A 13365-nucleotide genomic window follows, 5' to 3' on the forward strand; every position below is an offset into this window, starting at 1 on the left:
ACCCATAATGTAAAATTTAACATCCATATGTAGCCAGCTATGTAAACTTTAACATTGATTTATCCTGAAATAGATGTCTTTCAATTGGTAACATACATTTTTGTCTTCTAATGCCCCTTAAGGGGAAAGTAATCTAAAAGTAACTGAATGTAATCAGATTATGTTACTGAGTTTGGGTAATCCAAAAGTTACATTACTGATTACAATTTTGGACAGGTAACTAGTAACTGTAACGGATTACATTTAGATAATCATCGGTTGGGTAGGTTACTGTCTTAAAAGCGTTTTGGCTCTGAGGGGATGCTACGTTCTGCCAAGGTCCAGTCCACTCTACTTTGCCAGCACCCTAAATCACAGAGAGTCAGAGGATCGATAACATTCACTTTAGGCACTGTTGCATTGCACATATGTGCAAGTACACACTTACACACACACAAGCATACACACACATGTACAATGAGTGTACAAAACATTATGAACACCTGCTCCTTCCATGAAATAAACTGACCAGGTGAATGCTATGATCCCTTATTGATGTCACTTGTTTTTTTGTTTTTTTTATGTCACTTTTTAAATCCAGTCAAATCAGTGTAGATGAAGGGGAGGAGACAGGTTAAATAATAACTTTTTGGTATAATGAAGAATTTTTTTTTGTGTGTGTACCATTCAGAGGGTGAATGGGCAAGACAAACCATTTGGGTTTTTTCACGCTCAACAGTTTCCCTGTGTACATACACACACACTATGTACACCATTTTTCAACAGCTTTGCTGACTCCTCCCATTTCTTTAATCACAGTCCCAGCTTGCGTTCAGGTCTCTTGCTGCTTTCCACATTTCATGGAGCATTGACAGGATAGAGTAAAGCCTGTCTAAACTGCTCTATGGTCCTGAAGCAATAGAATGTCTGTCCTTATAGGATGTATAGAAAGCTATCTGTTTGTCTGTAGGCTCCTAGTGTAGGGGCTCCTGAGTGGTGCAGCGGTCTAATGCACTGCATCTCAGTGCTAGAGGCGTCACTACAGACCCTGGTTCGATACCAGGCTGTATCACAACCGGCCGTGATTGGGAGTCCCAAAGGGCGGCACATAATTGTCCCAGCGTCGTCCAGGTTAGGGTTTGGCCGGGGTAGGCCGTCATTGTAAATAAGAATTTGTTCTTAACTGACTTGCCTAGTTAAATGAAGGTTAAATAAAAAATAGTTTAGCACAGTTGGTGTCATGTCTCTCGGTCTAGCAGCATCCCGCATCCTGACTGATGGAGCACACACAAACCCATTAGCAAACACTTCTGTTTTCATCTCTGGTAGATTAAACAACACTGACCTAGGCTGCATGCCAAATTGCACCCTATTCCCTATGTTGTGCCCTAGCGACCATAGGGCTCTGTTCAAAAGTTGTGCACTATACCAGGGAGTAGGGTGTCATTTGTGACCAGAGCAGCTGATCGTAATGGCCTGTGGTAAACACATGGTGGGACATGAAAGAGACTGGGCTTCTTCCCTAAATAAAGGGAGGCCCAATGATCAGAGAGGGTCGTGCAGCTCGAGCCCCATTAAGCTTTCAGTGATCTTCATCAAACGGGCAGAGAGCCTGAGCCCTCGGCTGAGCATGTGGTCTGGAACTCTTTGGCACCATCTCACCCTGAGCGATAGAGACAGTGGAGAAGATGGATAAGCCACAGTGTGGAAGGCTGGTGTTCTGAACATCCCACTGTATTTCAAGGCATTCTGTAACAACACTGCCTGAAGACACTAATGTGCACTGCATATATCATCACCTAGTAGGCCGTAACCATGGCATTTGATCATGGTACAGTATTGTGGACTAATCTTCTCAGTCATGTCATCTGTGACTGTGAATCTGTCGGTTCTCTTGTGGAAGTGTCATGATCAGTCTTGTATTTTGTTGTATAAATGGTTGTGCCTGGTTCTCTGTGATGTGCGTGTGTGAGGCAGACACTTGAGGAAGACATGCTGGCTCTAACCTCTGTTCTGCCTCTGCGCTGCAGCTGCCTCGGCATGCTCTGAGTAAACAGGAAGGAGAAATGACACATTTGTGTCACACGAGATGAACCTCATCCGCTGGCTCTCCCGTCATCCGTCTCCCCCTTCCTTCCCTGACTCAGCCCGAAGCCGACACAAACGTCTCACAACCCTCTCCAAACCCTGGAACTCCACACTTGTCACCGAGGGGACTGAACATGCGCCAATTAGATGAATCTTCTTCTCCCTGCTCTGGGGAGAAGCACATTGCCAAGCAGCGCGCCCCACAAAACTAAAACAGAAATAAGTTTGCTGAGGGACTTGTATACTACTAACTGTGTACTTTACAAGACCATGGGCAAGTACTGTATAGGACTGTACAGTACAGTAGGTGGCAGGCGTCTTTAAGAGACATCTGCAAGTCCACGTTAAAACATAATGAGATGTTATACGATGAGTGTAGGCCCCGGGGGGGCTGTAACGATGCAGCGTGTCAACATCTGGGCCTGCCCAGTTAGTTAGTGTCCTTGTTTCAGGTTGTAGCCTGCTCTTTAATCAGACGGCTCTCTCTGCGTGAGGTATAAAAGCCGTTACAAGCCTCCTACAATGAGGGAGAATGAAACGCGCCCTAGCGAAGCTACAGGTGACAACAATAGGGGCTTATCAGATGTGTAAACAGTGGGTATGAGACGAGTGATGGGTATTTACAACATGCAGATAGGAGGTTAAAGGCTGTGTGAAGTAGACAGCAGAAAGTAATGAGGCTGGTGGATAGGGAGGACGTAGTAGACAGTAGAAAGTAATGAGGTAGGGTGGATAGAGAGGATGTAGTGTAGTAAACAGTAGAAAGTAATGAGGCAGGGTAGATAGGGAGGATGTAGTGTAATAGACAGTAGAAAGTAATGAGGCAGGGTGGATAGGGAGGGTGTAAAAGACAGTAGAAAGTAAGGAGGCAGGGTGGATAGGGAGGATGTAGTAGACAGTAGAAAGTGATGAGGCAGGGTGGATAGGGAGGATGTAATAGACATTAGAAAGTGATGAGGCAAGGTTGTTAAGGAGAATGTAGTGTAGTAGACAGTAATGCGGCAGGGTAGATAGGGAGGATGTAGTGTAATAGACAGTAGACAGTAATGAGGTAGGGTGGATAGGGAGGATGTAGTAGACAGTAGAAAGTGATGAGGCAGGGTGGATAGAGAGGATGTAGTGTAGTAAACAGAAAGTAATGAGGCAGGGTAGATAGGGAGGATGTAGTGTAATAGACAGTAGAAAGTAATGAGGCAGGGTGGATAGGGAGGATGTAAAACACAGTAGAAAGTAAGGAGGCAGGGTGGATAGGGAGGATGAAGTGTTGTAGAAAGTAATGAGGCAGGGTAGATAGGGAGGATGTAGTGTAATAGACAGTAGAAAGTAACGAGGCAGGGTGGATAGGGAGGATGTAGTAGACAGTAGAAAGTAATGAGGCAGGGTGGATAGGGAGGATGAAGTGTTGTAGAAAGTAATGAGGCAGGGTTGATAGGGAGGATGTAGTAGACAGTAGAAAGTAATGAGGCAGGGTGGATAGAGAGGATGTAGTAGACAGTATAAAGTAATGAGGCAGGGTGGATAGGGAGGATGTAGTAGACAGTAGAAAGTAATGAGGCAGGGTGGATAGGGATAATTTAATGTAGTAGAAAGTAAGGATTCAGGGTGGATAGGGAGGATGTAGTAGACAGTATAAAGTAATGAGGCAGGGTGGATAGGGAGGATGAAGTAGAAAGTAGAAACTAATGAGGCAGGGTGGATAGGGAGGATGAAGTAGACAGTAGAAAGTAAGGAGGCAGGGTGGATAGGGAGGATGTAGTGTAGTAGACAGTAGAACGTTTTGATAGAGAGGATGTAGTAGACATTAGAAAGTGATGAGGCAGGGTGGATAGGGAGGATGTAGTGTAATAGACAGTAGAAAGTAATGAGGCAGGGTGGATAGGGATAATTTAATGTAGTAGACAGTAGAAAGTAAGGATTCAGGGTGGATAGGGAGGATGTAGTAGACAGTATAAAGTAATGAGGCAGGGTGGATAGGGAGGATGTAGTAGGCAGTAGAAAGTAATGAGGCAGGGTGGATAGGGAGGATGTAGTAGGCAGTAGAAAGTAATGAGGCAGGGTGGATAGGGAGGATGTAGTAGACAGTAGAAAGTAATGAGGCAGGGTGGATAGGGAGGATGTAGTGTAATAGACAGTAGAAAGTAATGAGGCAGGGTGGATAGGGATAATTTAATGTAGTAGACAGTAGAAAGTAAGGATTCAGGGTGGATAGGGAGGATGTAGTAGACAGTATAAAGTAATGAGGCAGGGTGGATAGGGAGGATGAAGTAGACAGTAGAAAGTAATGAGGCAGGGTGGATAGGGAGGATGTAGTAGACAGTAGAAAGTAATGAGGCAGGATGGATAGGGAGGATGTAGTGTAATAGAAAGTAGAAAGTAATGAGGCAGGGTGGATAGGGAGGATATAGTGTAATAGACAGTAGATTGTAATGAGGCGGGTTGGATAGGGAGAATTTAGTATAGTCGACAGTAGAAAGTATTGAGGCAGGGTGTATAGGGAGGATGTCGTAGAAAGTAATGAGGCAGGGTGGATAGGGAGGATGTAGTAGACAGTATATAGTAATGAGGCAGGGTGGATAGGGAGGATGTGGTGTAGTAGACAGTAGAAAGTAATGAGGCAGGGTGGATAGGGAGGATTTGGTGTAGTAGACAGTAGAAAGTAATGAGGCAGGGTGGATAGGGAGGATGTGGTGTAGTAGACAGTAGAAAGTAATGAGGCAGGGTGGATAGGGAGGATGTGGTGTAGTAGACAGTAGAAAGTAATGTGGCAGGGTGGATAGGGAGGATGTGGTGTAGTAGACAGTAGAAAGTAATGAGGCAGGGTGGATAGGGAGGATGTGGTGTAGTAGACAGTAGAAAGTAATGAGGCAGGGTGGATAGGGAGGATGTGGTGTAGTAGACAGTAGAAAGTAATGAGGCAGGGTGGATAGGGAGGATGTGGTGTAGTAGACAGTAGAAAGTAATGAGGCAGGGTGGATAGGGAGGATGTGGTGTAGTAGACAGTAGAAAGTAATGTGGCAGGGTGGATAGGGAGGATGTAGTAGACAATATAAAGTAATGAGGCAGGGTTGATAGGGAGGATGTAGTAGACAGTAGAAAGTAATGAGGCAGGGTGGATAGAGAGGATGTAGTGTAATAGACAGTATAAAGTAAGGAGGCAGGGTGGATAGAGAGGATATAGTGTAATAGACAGTATAAAGTAAGGAGGCAGGGTGGATAGGGAGGATGTAGTAGACAGTAGAAAGTAATGAGGCATGGTAGATAGGGAGGATGTAGTGTAGACAGTAGAAAGTAATGTGGCAGGGTGGATAGGGAGGATGTAGTAGACAGTAGAAAGTAATGACTCAGGGTGGATAGGGATGATGTGGTGTGGTAGACAGTAGAACGTTTTGAGGCAGGGTGGATAGATAGGATATAGTAGACAGTACATAGTAATGAGGCAGGGTGGATAGGGAGGATATAGTAGACAGTACATAGTAATGAGGCAGGGTGGATAGGGAGGATCTGGTAGAGAGTAGAAAGTAATGAGGCAGGGTGGATAGGGAGGATGTAGTAGATAGCAATGAGGTGAGGTGGATAGGGAGGATGTATAGACTATGAATAAACATTTGAGTCAACATTTGTCCTACAGCTTATCTTTTTATGTTTACTGTTCAGGTAAATGAGGTTAGACCTCAAAATGACCTCTGATTCTGCCATCATGACCCTATATTGACAATACCAGTGGACCTGTATGTGCATAGATACTGGAGAGGGATTGTTTATTTGGTTTCTTCTGAGCTCAAATAGTTTATTCATCATATGCACATGATGCAGTGTGGCGTAAGCGGTACAATGGAATGCTTACTTGTGAGCTCTGATCTGAACAATATAAAACTTAGAAATAGTAACAATAGGCAATAAGTAGGTAAAAAATTGCACAAACCAAATACTATAGAATTTTAAAAAGTTGCTAATAACACAGAAACATACTATGAAGTATGTGACGTTATTTACATGTAATAAAGTTAATAAAGTGACTTAAGCTGCCAGATTAAACATACTTTGAAGTCAACACAAGAAATATACTGTGACGATTATTTACATGGAATAAAGTGACTAAAGCTGCCAGTTGACTCCTTACTATAAGAGGACAGGTTTTCCAGCACCCTGTCCTGTCCTGGCCCTGCAGTGGATATTGGCAGTAGGGATGTTTTTACCCTGTAAGGCCGGGGGAGAGGCACACTCTGGTGAAAGGGAAGGGAGTCCAGTGCCAGGGTAAGACTCTTTGGAATGTGGGGTGATGTACATTCTGACACCAGGCTGGTAAACTGCCCTTAAAGGCCCAGTGCAGTAAAATACGTGATTATACTGTGTTTTATATATATTCCCACACTATGAGGTTGGAAGGATACTTTGAAATTGAGAAAATTATCATAATGCCCTTTTAGTGTAAGAGCTGTTTGAAAAATGCCAGAAGTATTTCGGTGGATTGGAGTTTTGGCCTTCCATGGTGACATTACCAATAAGAAAGAGTTCCAAACCTCTCTGCCAATAACAGCTCATTTTCAGTTTCCCCCTCCCCACTCAGACCAAGACAGTCCTATCAAAATTCTTGATTGAGAAATTGCCCTTTGCTAAGAAGCAATTTTTATTTATTTTTGACCATTTTAATTGAAAAAAAATCACATTAAGGTACTTACTGTATTGTTACCCAGAAATGATTTTATATTGAGATAAAAACGGCTGCATTGGACCTTTAACTGCCCTTAACTGCTATGTGTTGTTACAGTGACGTATGCTGAGGTTCAGTATCGCAGAGTATACGCACATATCACGAATATGTCACATTAGGAAAGACAAAAACAGTTGGCTTAGCCTTGCTTGGCTGTCACGTTAAAACAATCCCATTCACCTTTCGGACGTGTATTGCAGTAGTTTATTATGATTGAGTTATTTACTAGAGGCCCTGTCTGCGTTTACTTTTTCACATTCTAGTCAGACAGCTCAATACACACTGAGGCCGCATATTATGAATTCTACTGCAATGTGCCAACCTGGGTTTGACCTTAGCACCTTCTGGACAGGAGCCCAGTCCCACAGCTTGTGTTCATGGTCAGTGTGAAGGGTATTGCTCATCATGGATTTCCGGTATAATCCACCTGTGAAAACTCAAAATGCATATGTCGATGTCACAACCACATCAAACCAATGATGACTGACCGTGAATTGTTTTCCTAACCTTGCAGTTGTGATGGATTCCTTTAGGAGTACTTCGCTATCACCTTTGGATTACATTCTCTATGTTTTTCGGTGCTCTTTCGTGCACCTCTGATCTCGTCTTTGGCTCGGGCCGGTCCCAGAGTGTAAGGGGTGCGTAATCAGTGGCAGGGAAGTCAGACGCAGGAGAGCAGAACTTGGTAATAGCCAGAGCAGTTTAATAGCAAAACCCACGGCATAAAAATAACAAGACATTTGGGTACAAAAACCCATCGCGCACCAAACAACACGTGCACAAGCACTTACAATAAACAATCCCACACAAAGACATGGGGGGAACAGAGGGTTAAATACACAACAAATGATTGAGGGAATTGAAACCAAGTGTGAGGAAAAACAAGACAAAACACATGGAAAATGAAAAGTGGATCCATGATGGCTAGAAGACCGGCGACGCCGACCGCCGAGCGCCGCCCAAACAAGGAGAAGACCCGACTTCGGCGGAAGTCGTGACACAGAGTCGTGACTGCTGCTTCTTCCCGCTTCAATTTATGGTTATCCTCCCTTTGAAGTTATTCTTAGGTCAATAGATACATCTGCAGTTACTGTACATCCCTGGCTCGGCTTGTAGTTCTGGAGGGAAGAGTCGCTCCAGTCGCTCCAGGAGCTTTATCAACTCCGGCTGGGAATCCCAGAAATCCAGTAGTTTTTCTCCACCGAGAAAAAACCCCCATGGAAATGTTTCCGGGGGAAGACCGTAGCGAATAATAAAAGGTGGAATGCCATGGCCATAAATTTGGTTGTTTTCTGCCAGTTTAGTGTGAAGAATGAGCACCCTCATTCTGGCAATTTGTATAGCACGTCTGTTAGTGAAGTCCGTGGCTAGGATATCACGGCATGAGGAGCCCGTCCTTTCACAAAAGTGATGGGCTCGGGGACGGGGTGTTTGTGTTTGATTAGGACCAGATGGGCTTGAGGTCTTCAGCTGAGTGAGTAAGTGCCGGGGCCTTGCGGCCGATGAGCAAAGGCGAGGGAACAGGAAGACCCAGGGTTGTCCTTGCCCCCGAACGCTGGGGATTTCCTGCCGTGGCAGAGCAGGATGGCTCTTTGAATCATTGTGGTGCCCGCTCCTCTGTCGACATTCACACCCCTCTTACAAGTAGGTTGTAACCCGACTCCGCATTTCTAAAGTGGAATTCTTGAAACATTATTCTTAATGTGTGTGTTTATAACAGGAACCCCGGCGAAAAGGGATGTTTCATGTTCCTTCACTATGAGATTCAATTCTCTGGCGCAAAAAGGATTGTTTCAATCTGCTTGACAAATATTGGAAGCATGTTTTATCTTCCAGAGCACCGGAGGGCCTCGCCACGGTCTTGACTTTAGGTCATCAGGGGTCAGATGAGACACATATATGTAACAGAGGCTTCTACCACAAGGTACCCTATTCCTTATGTGTCCTGGTCAAAGGTAGTGCACTACATTGGGACAGGGTGTCATTTGGGACGCACACAGACAGTATAAGAATAATAGTTTCCCATGACACTCCCGTGTTTTTGATGTTTCAGTTGGGTGGGTCTCTGTAGAGCACGTCAAAGGTTGAGTGGGGAGTAGGAATCTGTGACTCCTGAACCATGGTGTGTGGGTGTGTGTGCACATTTTACTATACTTGTGAGTACCAAAAGTCCTTAAAAACATTGTAAACCAACAAAAATTCAGATAAGTGAGGACATTTTGTCGGTCCTCACTTGTATAAAGGCTATTTTAGGCTTAGGGGTTAGGGTTAGAATTAGGGTTAAGGTTAGGTTTAGGGGTTAGTGGTTATGGTTATGATTAGATTTGATTTAGGGGTTAGGGTTAGGTTTAAGGTTAGGATAAGGGTTAGGTTTAGGGAAAATTGGATTTTGAATGGGAATCAATTGTTGGTCCCCAAAAAGTCCTCACAAGTATAGTGAGACATAGCTGTGTGTGTGTGTGTGTGTGTGTGTGTGTGTGTGTGTGTGTGTGTGTGTGTGTGTGTGTGTGTGTGTGTGTGTGTGTGTGTGTGTGTGTGTGTACTGTATGCATGTGTGATAGAACATGTCTGTGCTCTTCGGTTTGGGTGATGTGTGTTGGTCCTTTGGTCCAATATCTCTGTGTATGCATGTTTCAGCTTTGTGTACCTACTGCATGTTTCAGCTTTGTGTACCTACTGCATGTTTCAGCTTTGTGGATCTACTGCATGTTTCAGCTTTGTGGATCTACTGCATGTTTCAGCTTTGTGTACCTACTGCATGTTTCAGCTTTGTACATCTACTGCATGTTTCAGCTTTGTACATCTACTGCATGTTTCAGCTTTGTGTACCTACTGCATGTTTCAGCTTTGTGTGAACCTACTGCATGTTTCAGCTTTGTGTGAACCTACTGCATGTTTCAGCTTTGTGTACCTACTGCATGTTTCAGCTTTGTGTACCTACTGCATGTTTCAGCTTTGTGTACCTACTGCATGTTTCAGCTTTGTGGATCTACTGCATGTTTCAGCTTTGTGGATCTACTGCATGTTTCAGCTTTGTGTACCTACTGCATGTTTCAGCTTTGTGTACCTACTGCATGTTTCAGCTTTGTGTACCTGCTGCATGTTTCAGCTTTGTGTACCTGCTGCATGTTTCAGCTTTGTGTACCTACTGCTTGTTTCAGCTTTGTGTACCTACTGCATTGTTCAGCTTTGTGTACCTACTGCTTGTTTCAGCTTTGTGCACCTACTGCCTGTTTCAGCTTTGTGTACCAACTGCATGTTTTTGTGAGTGTGTGTTTTCTTTTCCGTGTTGTCCGATGTGTTCCTGAGAGATAGCGTTCACGCCTCTGCTGTGGACAGGACCAGGTGCGTGACTATCTGTCTCCCGGGGGATGTTTAGACAGAGGGGCTCCCTCCACTCCTCTCTCCACCACCCTGCCATGTTTTGTTTTCACAGTGAAAGGCCAGCCCCATCTTGACGTCAGGGCTGTCTCTCAAATGGCAACCTATTCCCTATATAGTGCACTATTTTTGACCAGGTCCCTATGGGCCCCCATGTTAAAAGTTGTGCACAGTGTAAGGAATATGGTTCCATTTGGGATGCACGCCAGGTGTTTCATCTGACCAGGCACCCCTCCCTCTTACCAGGCAGGCTACAGGGGTTCCAAAGGGGCCTGGAACAGATAATAAACACATGGATAATGATGGGGATGATCAGAAGTCTTATTGACTCCCTATCTAGAACAGAAAGATAATTATCTACTTCACTTGCTTTGGCAATGTTAGCATATGTTTCCCATGCCAATAAAGCCCTTGAATTGAATTGAGAGAAAGAGAGAGAGAGAGAGAGAAGACTGTAGCTATGTGTATTTGGAGCAGTGCTGTACTGGGACCTGTAAGACTGGAGCTAGGTGTATTTGGAGCAGTGGTGTACTGGGACCTGTAAGACTGGAGCTATGTGTATTTGGAGCAGTGGTGTGCTGTACTGGGACCTGTAAGACTGGAGCTAGGTGTATTTGAAGCAGTGCTGTACTGGGACCTGTAAGACTGGAGCTATGTGTATTTGGAGAAGTGGTGTACTGGGACCTGTAAGATTGGAGCTAGGTGTATTTGGAGCAGTGCTGCGCTGTACTGGGAGCTGCCTGTGGCTGCCGTTGGTTTGCCAGCCCATCTAATGACACACTGCTGCTCTCGGACCAGGAAGTGAGAAGGAGGATGGATACGGTGAGAAAAGAAGGGCCTCCCTCGCTCCCATTTCCTCTGCAGGGCTGTGGCTTTGTGGCCTACCTCTCCCCCCCACCACCACTAGTACCTCCTCAACCCCCCCCCATACACCCTCCGCCGGAATTCTATCAATCGCCGCCACCAGATATTCCACTGTGGCTTTGGTGGTCACCTAGAATGGTGAGCTTTACTGAGCACACAGACAGGAGTATTCGTAGAAGCTGTACATTTATGCCTTGCCAGGTTCTTTTGACCATCTTTCAGAATAAAAGGTGGCCTTTTCCCATCCTATTGCCATAAGAAGTGAGGATGGACTGGAAGTGTTTCAGCCATACAGTAGATGATGGCTCTGCAACCTGGCTGGAGACATTACTTTAGGTCCTGTCACAGATAAAGGGGACATTACCATCACCTATCGTCAAACTCATCTCCACTATCGATCACTCGTAACTATTGTTCGCATACTGGTTTTCATCACGTCCCATCCCCGCTGTCTTTCCACCATAACACAGTTGGCCGCCATGTTATTTTGAGAGGTGTGGTTGGACTCTCATAGCCGAGCTTTAAGCGCTGACCTGCTCAACTCGCTGCAGATGGAGGTGAACCGGAGACAGGTTTGACAGTGTTGACTTTGGATCCCGCTCTGCGGTTCAAGGCGAAACTTTCAGCACCATATTACTGCAGTGGGCCATGTAAATGCAGGTAGCAGAAGCACTCTTTATTCAGTGAAGCCTTTGTGGTGTATGGTAATTAACTTGGCAAACAGGCGGAAACAGGCAGGTGAGAAATGTGCCTTAAATCACAGAGATTTCGTCAGAACCCTTTGGCTAAGCACACATGGAACAGTCTCATGACAACGGATGGTTTCCCAACAGTTATAGGCCAGTCTTGTGAGGTTGGACTCCTTCCAAGTCCTGTACAACTAGACAGCTCAGCAGTCAGGGGGCTAGATACAGTGGAGTTGGAGTTGAAGTCACGCCATTCATTCACATAATATCCTGTTTTTTTAGGCTTGTCATGACAGCGGCGGCTTGATTGAAAACATGTGACCGTGAATTATGTTTTTTTCTACGAACCAATGCCCTTATTAGGGTGGTTGTCCATCAGAGGCACTGCTTCAATGCTTACCTTGCCAGTGACTGGGAAGCTAAGTACCGGTTTGCATAGTCAGACATCTTCATTTGTGATGAGCGGCCCAACCTGCCGTGCATACAGCGGCGGGGCTGGCTACGATGAAAAATATTTTGGAATTCAGTGGACCCATTATCAGCTGTTCTTAGTTGGATAATGGTTTGAGTGGAACAGAGAAACGGAGGATTGGTTGGACAACTAGCTACTAGCTATAATGATTTTTATTTATTTAACCCTTAATTTACCAGGTAAATTGACTGAGAACATATTCTTATTTACAGCAACAACCTGGGGATAGTTACATGGGAGAGGAGGGAGGATGAATGAGCCAATTGGAAGCTGGGGATGATTAGGTGGCCATGATGGTATGAGGGCCAGATTGGGAATTTAGCCAGGACACCGGGGTTAACACCTTTACTCTTACGATAACTGCCATGGGATCTTTAGTGACCACAGAGTCAGGACACCCGTTTCACGTCCCATACGAAGGACGGCACCCTACACAGGGCAATGTCCCCAATCACTGCCCTGGGGCATTCGCATATTTATTTATTTTAGACCCGAGGAAAGAGTTCCTCCTAATGGCTCTCCAACACCACTTCCAGTAACATCTGGTCTCTCATCCAGGGATTGACAAGGACCAACCCTGCTTGGATTCAGAGGCAAGCCAGCAGTGGGATGCAGGGTGGTATGCTGCTTAGTGCACATTGAGCCAGTTCATTCTGCAGGACAAGCCTGCTCAGTTCTCTTCTTCAGTTGTCATCTTCTATTGGATGATGCAGTGTTCAAATGTTCCGGTTTGGTGTGACGTGGTAATCCTCCCTACTCTCACACATCCCCGCCCCTGAACCGAACCAGATGTAGGCTTTCCATATTAATCTTTCACTCCCTTTTATGTCTCACACCACACTAGGAGCCGTAAAAACCACAGTTACATGTCACATTTTGTCCAGTTAATAAACTCCAAATGCATTCAGGGTTGCCCGTTTCCCACCACTAGCTGTTGAAAAGCTAGGTCGAGAGAGGCGTTTAGCCAGCAGGAAAGGAAATGGCATTTAGTGATAAATGACTCCATTTCCTTCACCACTAGATTAAATTAAAAATATCCCTCCTTTTCTCTTTTCTTGACAGAGAAAACAGAGTTGCCACTTTTCTGTTCAATTCCTCTGGATGTTCTGATTATTTGTTTGACAGGAATTAGCAAGGAGGTCGTTTTTTCTGCCACAACCGTCCGCCTGGCTGTCAGAGAAGCA

General features: G+C 45.0%; 1 protein-coding gene across 1 annotated transcript in view; it reads left to right on the top strand.

The window, feature by feature from the left end:
* Positions 1-13365, top strand: part of LOC106576581 (neuron navigator 3) — a 416631-nt gene that overhangs the window by 175431 nt on the left and 227835 nt on the right. The gene's annotated exons all lie outside the window — the stretch shown is intronic.

Source organism: Salmo salar, chromosome ssa17, assembly GCF_905237065.1.
Source record: "Salmo salar chromosome ssa17, Ssal_v3.1, whole genome shotgun sequence".
NCBI lineage: Eukaryota > Metazoa > Chordata > Actinopteri > Salmoniformes > Salmonidae > Salmo > Salmo salar.